Raw genomic sequence first — 7325 nt, 5'->3', positions numbered from 1 at the left:
CAAGGGCCAAGACAAAGAAAGAAACGAACCAAACAAGTCAAGACTAATCTGGTATTATTTAAACATTAGTTACATGGGCTGGTTTCTCTTCTGATTGCATTAAAATAAAAGGGAAAATTCTCTGCCTCCCAAAACTGAATTTGTCCAAAGAGATCTCTGCCCTTGAATTTGTACAACAAATGTGAGAAGTCAGTCGGTCCCGCCGGTCTCTCTGGCTGGGAGAGGAGTCCTGACATGTCATCTCCCTGACATTTTATTTTGTTCTAAGTCCTCTTCTCTGTTCCTCAAGTACACCTTCTGCTCAGATTCTGCAAACAGACATCGGGATGAGTCAGAGCCCATCTAAATGTACTGAGCCTCCTGGGTTTGGCGATTTGATTGCGTGTCCCTGGGGGTTATAAATAGCGTACAGTCTCTCTGTGCGTCAGGTACTTACCAGGCAAGGGTGGGGGACCGTGTCTCTGGGTTTGTGCGGTGACCCCTCAGGCCAGACTCAGCGTGCGGCGGGGCGAAGAGCCCGAGTTCGTCGACATGCCTGCTGCAGGGGTGCGCCAAGATGGGGTGCGGCTCTTCCCGGGAGAGGCTGCAACCTCCAAACAGCTCCCAAACGAGGGCCCTGGATGGTGTGAGAGTATGGGGGAGGGGGCACGACGCATCCGTCGCAGGTCTGGAGCCGGGGTTGGGTGCCCTCTGGAGCCGGGCCCGGCAGAGGGACCCGCAGAGGTCAAGGCTTTCGGGGACCCCAGGATACTGTCTGGTACAAGGGCCGGAGCTGACCCGGACGGATCCGGCAGGAGCGTTTGGCGCTCCGCCCCAGGAGCCCCGTCCCCAGGGAGAACCCCGACGGCAAGTGCCGCTCCCTCCTGACGGAGAAGGCCCCTCGCTGCAGGGTTGGAGAGACAGTTCACGGCTGGCTCTGAGTGAGGAACTCGGGTCTCTCCTTCCTAAAACAGGACTGTCGCTCGTGGTAGCAGGACGGAACTCGCACAGGAAGGTTATACAAACCTGCAGAGAGGGGCCCACGGAAGGAGAGGGCTGTGGGTGGATCTCTGGAGCCTCCCCTGCGTGGAGGCGCTCAGCGCTTCGGAGGCCGTGGGGCCGTGCCTAGGAGGGTCCAAACCATCCAGCAACGAGCCCCGTCTGAGGCTGGCCTGTCGGGGGGGCTGTCAAAATCACCGACTGTGGCCACCCAGAAGGGAAGCGACGAGTGAGAATGACGGGATCAGTGAGAGTGATGGGATCAGAAGCCTCCAGAGTCGCGGCGCGGGGAGGAGCTGGTTGCAGGGCAGCATGCGATGACCGTGGCCCTCCTGGGGTCCCTGTTCCTCAAACCGCGCTCCAGCACCACAAAACAGTGGCCTGAGTCAGCTTTCCTCCTGCACTTCTGGAATATCTATCATCACAGCAGTCCATCAGATTCGGGACTCAGCTGGCACTGACGGCCGTGCGCCCTGGTCACTGTGCCGGGCCACGACGGCAAGATGGCAAGCGTCACAGCACATGAAGTGTTTCGGTAAACACGGGATTCATCCCAAACTGGCTGGAAGCAATTTTTTAAATATTCAATGGTGTAAATTTAAAAACAGAAAAATCTCAATCCCCTCCTGGACCGATGCACTCCTCGTTCCCACTTTGCCGAGGAAAACCAAGTCCTTCCCGAAATTCTCCATGACGATGAAAGCATGTATGTGCAGATATTTTTTCACAGAAATAGGATCGAACCCTAAGGACGTGGCGGCTGTTCTTCATGTAACAGTAAATCGTCCACATCAACATGAATAAACATGTCCACCGCATGGGGCTCTGTCGTTGGTCTAAGCTGTCCCTTGTCCTTTGGGGGCCCTTCGACGTTTCCCAGAGTTTGCCGTTAGGCCCTTTACGTGCTTGTGTCGCCATCTCTGCACGCTTGCATACACACACGTGTGGGACAGGCTCCTGGAAGGAAAGCTGGTAGGACGAAGCACACGGGTGCTTCCGTTTTGACAGCTGGCGCTGACTGCTTTCCATCAACTGTTCCTCATACCCAGTGCACCCAGCAGGGAGGGACGGGGCCCATTTATAGCACATTCCCTGGACTTACGTCTTGTCTTTTGGAGAAAAGCTCACTTTGCCTGGGGGATCAGGACCATCCCTGAGGCAGACCCCCAGCTAAACCTCCCCCCAGCTCTGGACCCCAGGAAGCCGTGTGCCATCCTGTTTCTTATTGTTTGGAGCCTCTACATCCAGGGTGCGGATGAAACAGATGTGACTATGACACCTGGAATCCTGCTGTTTGGTGGCCTAGACTCGACATTTCTGGTTTCTGGTTTCATCCCTGGACCCAAACCCCACCTTTGATTCTGCCCCCTTGGAGGCCTGTGGGACACCTGAGCCCCTCAACAACATGGGTGCAGCTGAGTCCACGTCCTGGAAGGGGACCAGAGCTGGCGAGGCAGGACACCAAGCCCACAGAGAAGCCAGACACTGGTGGCTGTCGGTGTGGTCTTTGAGAGAGCGATTTCATACAGCGACGGAAGGATTCAGAAGCAGATTCCGCGGATCAGGGAGTCAATGGAGGTGAAGCAGGATGGACACACTCAAGTTGCTAGCGGCGAAGGGAAGGGGAAGGGTCGTTGGTTCTTTGTATGTTTGCTTACGGAGACACGCAGGCGCCCGTCGAACTGCAGGCAGAGGAGGAATGAGTGTTTGGAGCGAAACACACGGTGAGAGCTCTAATGAGAGCGACTGGGGGGGGGGGCCCTTCCCTGCACCTGCTCACTTGTCCAGGACCGGGGTCCCAGGAGCCTGGAGAGAAGGGGAAGACCTGGTGTCGGAGGGGAGAGCCCACAGGTGAGGGACGGAGGGCTCAGTGGGCCATAGGGAGAATCTCATCCCAGATGAAGAGCGTCGCCATAGAGGGGCCCCGATCCACAGAGCTTTATGACGTGAGCTCGAGGACAGACAGACGTGGAAGCCCCAGACCAGACCCAACTCCCCGCACTTAGGACGGCACCAGGCATCCGGAAGGCGCTAAGTTGATACGAGTTGAACAAATGAGCGTGTGAAAGTACGTGAGAACATCAAGGCTGTGGCTTTACACTTTTCAGTGTCTCAGTGTACCCCTCAGTGTCTCAGTGAGGCGCAACCAAGTCCTGCCCCTCAGGGATGACAGGGTGGGGGAGGGGCGGGCTCAGGTCCTGGGCTGAGTGCCGGAGTCACAGGGCCTGAGAGAGAAGGATTCTCTGTGGAGACGGTGAGCCCAGGCCCTGGGGTGCCACAGGGCCGGAGTGCCGGAGCAGCCGCGGCCTGGCCCTGGACTTCTCTTAATCAGGAGCTAATGCCTTTTTGTTTCCCTCTGGACAGTCCTTGAGCCCTGGAGAAGCCCTGGTCTGTTCAAGACAGTGGTGGCTTTGTGCTTCTCTCTGAAATAAAACTTTTATCCTAAAAGAAAAAGAAAATGTATCCAATGCAGATGTCGTCACCCCAGAGCTCCGAGGGCCCCAGCCCTGGCTGGGAGGAGGAGGAGGAGGAGGCAGCCTGGGTGCGGGAGGAGGGGTGGCGCGGGAGGAGGTGCGCGCAGGTGCGGCCCCGCGGGAGCCTGGGCTGCCTGTGACCCGGGCTCGCTGGGGGGCCGCGGGCGTCGGAGCGCGACCCGGCGGGGACAGGCCGGGACTCCTGCCCCGCGCCGCGCCCCTTAACGGGCCTCTCGGGCCTCACTCGGCTCCCACCTCCGGGCAGCGTCGGGACCTGCGGGTGACGGGCCGCGGCGGCGCGTGCGGGGACGGAGGGAGCGGGGACCCCGCGGGGAGGTCGCAGGGCCGGGGCCGCAGCGACGGCGGCGCCGCGATGGTCTCGGGCCCCGAACGGCAGCGTGACCCGGAGGCCCGCGCCGTCGCGCCAACAGCGGGCGAGGCCCGGGAGCGGCGGGCAGGGCTGCGGCGGGCGCACCTCGGGGCGCGGAATGAGGTTAGGGTTAGGGTGCCCTAACCCTGGAGGGCGGCGTGGAGGCGGGGGCTCGCCCAGGGACTGTGCGTCCCGGAGAAAGCGGCGCCCTCCCAGCTCGAGGTGGCCCGGGAAAGGTGGGCCTGGGTCCCCCCGCCGGGACCGTCATCTCTGCAGCCCCTTCTGGAGGGCCACGCCCCGGCCAGCACCCAGCACCCCGCACCCCGCACCCAGCACCCAGGGGCGCTCAGCGAGCAGGCAGGTGCAGTCACAGCATGAGCCACCCTGCCCAGGGCATCCTCGGCCACGCACCTGTAACGGAAAACTGTCCCATGAGAAAAGCCGCTGAGTGAGGTCACGATGGAGGACCCCGCAGAGTCCCCGCACTCAGGACAACGTGCGCAGCGCGATTTGCTCCTGAAGCTGCCGGCATGAGCTGCGCTAGCCCTTCCTGGCGGCCCTGCAGGAGCCGGAGGATCAGGGCTCCCACCGGAGGAAAAGGGCCCCTCGAACGGCAGCGAGTTCTGTTTCCCGCCGTGTTCGTGTTTCCCGGCTGAAAACCGTGTGCCTTTCCGTGAGGGCGCTCGGATGGTCAACACGCGGTCCCTGGTGAGCGGAATGAGGGCCACAGCCCCGTCGCTGGGTCAGGGGACAATCGAGTAACCTCCGGCTCACAAGTCACGCCTTCACTGGATACTCTGATTATCTGTTCAGTTAAAAACAAGGCCCCTGGGGGCGCCTGGGTGGTTCAGTGGTTTAAAGCCTCTGCCTTCAGCTCGGGTCATGATCCCGGGGTCCTGGGATCGAGTCCCACATTGGGCTCTCTGCTCAGCGGGGAGCCTGCTTCCTCCTCTTTCTGCCTGCCTCTCTGCCTGCTTGTGATCTCTGTCTGTCAAATAAATAAATAAAATTTAAAAAAAAAAAAAAAAAAAAAAAAAAAAACAAGGCCCCTGCGTCCTGTTTGATCTGCACCCGCTACTCTCCCCTCCCATTTCTGAGTTTGTTCCCCGGAGATTAGAAACACACTGTTGACTCCTGTCTCCTGTGCTCTGAATTTGAAACAAACCCAGGATCGGGTCTAACGTCAAATTAGTGGGTAGCAGGCAAGTACCTATCACAGGAGATCACGGTCCCTTACCACACCCACGGCTCATCTCTTTAAAAACAGAAATATTCTGACTAAGGCTAGGAGCGTCGGGCTTACCTGGGTTTCCTGCTCTGACTGCAGAGGTTTCCGGCGAGTTCTGAAGCGCTGGAAACCTTTCTGCTCTGAGATTTCCGAAGAACCGTTTCAGCAAAACTTCAAGTCCCTGAAAGGAGAGTGAATTCCGTGGGTACAGAGGAGTCATGTTCAGTTCGAGTGAAATTCATTCAGCCTTTGTCCCGCAAATGTTTCCTGCAGGCCTGTGTCGTGTCAGGCACGGCGGGCTCCCAAAGGGCCAGGATTCCGTGGGGGACTCAGACCCACGTGGCCGATGGGCACCTCGGGCCTGTGTGCTGCGTGTGGGCATCTCCGCTCTGCACAACATGGTGGTGTGACTGTGAACCCGCCAGTGTGGACTTCTAGGAAGGTTTGTTGTTGTTTTTGTTTTAAAAATCAGACTCCAACTGCTTGTTTAATCTAAATTTTAACACTAACCTAGAGCTGTCTAAAACACGTTATTGGCGGTTAACAGATGATAAGTATAGTGTCTTGTTGCAGGGGAAGAATAAGAAAATCCAGTGCCCCCTTTCCATAGAGGGCTTGTCTGTCTGCGCTAATCCCAGTCCCTGCGTCTCTAATGAAGAAGGCTCCCCCACCTCCCTCGGTGCCCTCATCCCTGTCCGGTAAACAGCTACTCGCAGCTCCCATCCCTCTTTGTTCAATCAAACAATAGCCTTTATAACTAAGAAGAAAATTAGTATCAGGTGAAAGCCTCATTTTAGGGTGCTTAAAGCTTTTCCTTTTTTCCAGGAGAACGAAGTACAACAGTCATCTCAAGAAGAAGAATCCACATTCACAGTCCAGAAAGCAACAGGACAAAGGTCTGCTTTTAATGACGCACGGGCACACTTGTGATTGAATTTTAAATATTGTGCTTTTCTTCTCTTTAACTTCCTGGCTGAAAAGCTGCAGCCCAGGGGAGAGAGGGTGGTCAAAGGTCTGGGGAGTCAGAACCCCCCCGGTTGCGGTCTGACCTGCCGGCTTTGTTGCACTGAAGGCAGAGCCTTAGAGATGGGGGGCTCATCCTCACCAAATTAGGGGATTACATTTATAAATGTCACAGTAGTGCTTGGAAATGAAAGAGGAACTACAATGTGCCCAGAGTCCAGGATTCCTTTCCAGGGGAAAAGGAATCTCCTCCTGCTTGACCTCAGTGCAAAGGAAAAGCATCATCCCCGGGGCCGGAGGGAGAGACTTAGATACATTATTCTGTGACATGAATGCAGTTCGGGTCTGAACGGGAAGAGTAACCGTGGACGGGCACGTCCATCGGTGAGCCTGAAGGGCGGTGGTGCTGCACTTTAATAATTTTGTTCTTTATGTCTTTAACAGTTACCGTCCGGAAAGTCATCCACACAGACCAATGAGGCGAACCTGTGCTCCCTGGCGTTGCCGGACTCCGGGCAGCACCCGACCTGGACCCATCAGGTTTCCTTCTGGCTCGCGGTATGATCCGGTGTACTCGTGTTGTGCTCTAATATAGCAATTTAAAACGAGGGATTAAGAAAGAGGGAGGTGCCTGGGTGGCTCAGTGGGTTAAAGCCTCTGCCTTCGGCTCGGGTCATGATCCCAGGGTCCTGGGATCAAGCCCCGCATCGGGCTCTCTGCTCAGCGGGGAGCCTGCTTCCTCCTCTCTCTCTGCCTGCTTCTCTGCCTGCTTGTGATCTCTGCCTGTCAAATAAAATCTTTAAAAAAAAAAAAAAAAAGAAAGAGGGAAGATTTTTTTGTGTCTCAAAATAACATTTAAGATTTAGAGTTAGTGGAATCCAGCAAGTCCAAGAAGCAAACATTGCTCCTTTCTTTAAGGCACAGTGATGGACACCAGGTGACGCAACTGCATTTTTTTGAAGTGGACAATACAGGCTAAGCGAGGAATGAACTCTTGTACCTTATGAATGCTCTTCGACACTTGGCATGAAGAGCAGCCTCAGATCAGACATGAGACGAATAGAAAGAGCAAGGAGGAGGAAGTCTGTGTGTCGTGACTGTTAGGACGACCTCTTAACCAGAACCAAGGTGCTGCAGGGCTGATGACAGAGGCCGGTGCAGGCTGGCCGGATCTCGTCCCTTTGGGGGCTCTCGTCGTCGTGGGTCTAGATGTGTGAGCCCGAAATAGCACACATGGGGCTCTGGCATCCGGAAGTTTCAGGCGGCACCAAGCCGGGCTTACAGGTGCAACCCTTCTGGATCTTTGCTTTGG

The 7325-nt window shown here is 56.5% G+C and overlaps 1 long non-coding RNA gene across 1 annotated transcript; it reads left to right on the top strand.

Moving 5' to 3' along the window:
• The first annotated feature begins 4809 nt into the window (after window positions 1-4809).
• LOC131811885 (uncharacterized) lies at window positions 4810-6751 on the top strand. The gene is made up of 3 exons (XR_009346156.1): window positions 4810-5492; window positions 5876-5946; window positions 6458-6751. It is a non-coding gene; the product is annotated as an uncharacterized LOC131811885 (long non-coding RNA).
• The last annotated feature ends 574 nt before the right edge of the window (window positions 6752-7325 follow it).

The sequence above is a fragment of the Mustela lutreola genome, chromosome 11, assembly GCF_030435805.1.
Source record: "Mustela lutreola isolate mMusLut2 chromosome 11, mMusLut2.pri, whole genome shotgun sequence".
Lineage (NCBI taxonomy): Eukaryota > Metazoa > Chordata > Mammalia > Carnivora > Mustelidae > Mustela > Mustela lutreola.
Note: the sequence above shows the minus strand (reverse complement) of the source record. Positions and strands in the feature narration are given on the sequence as shown.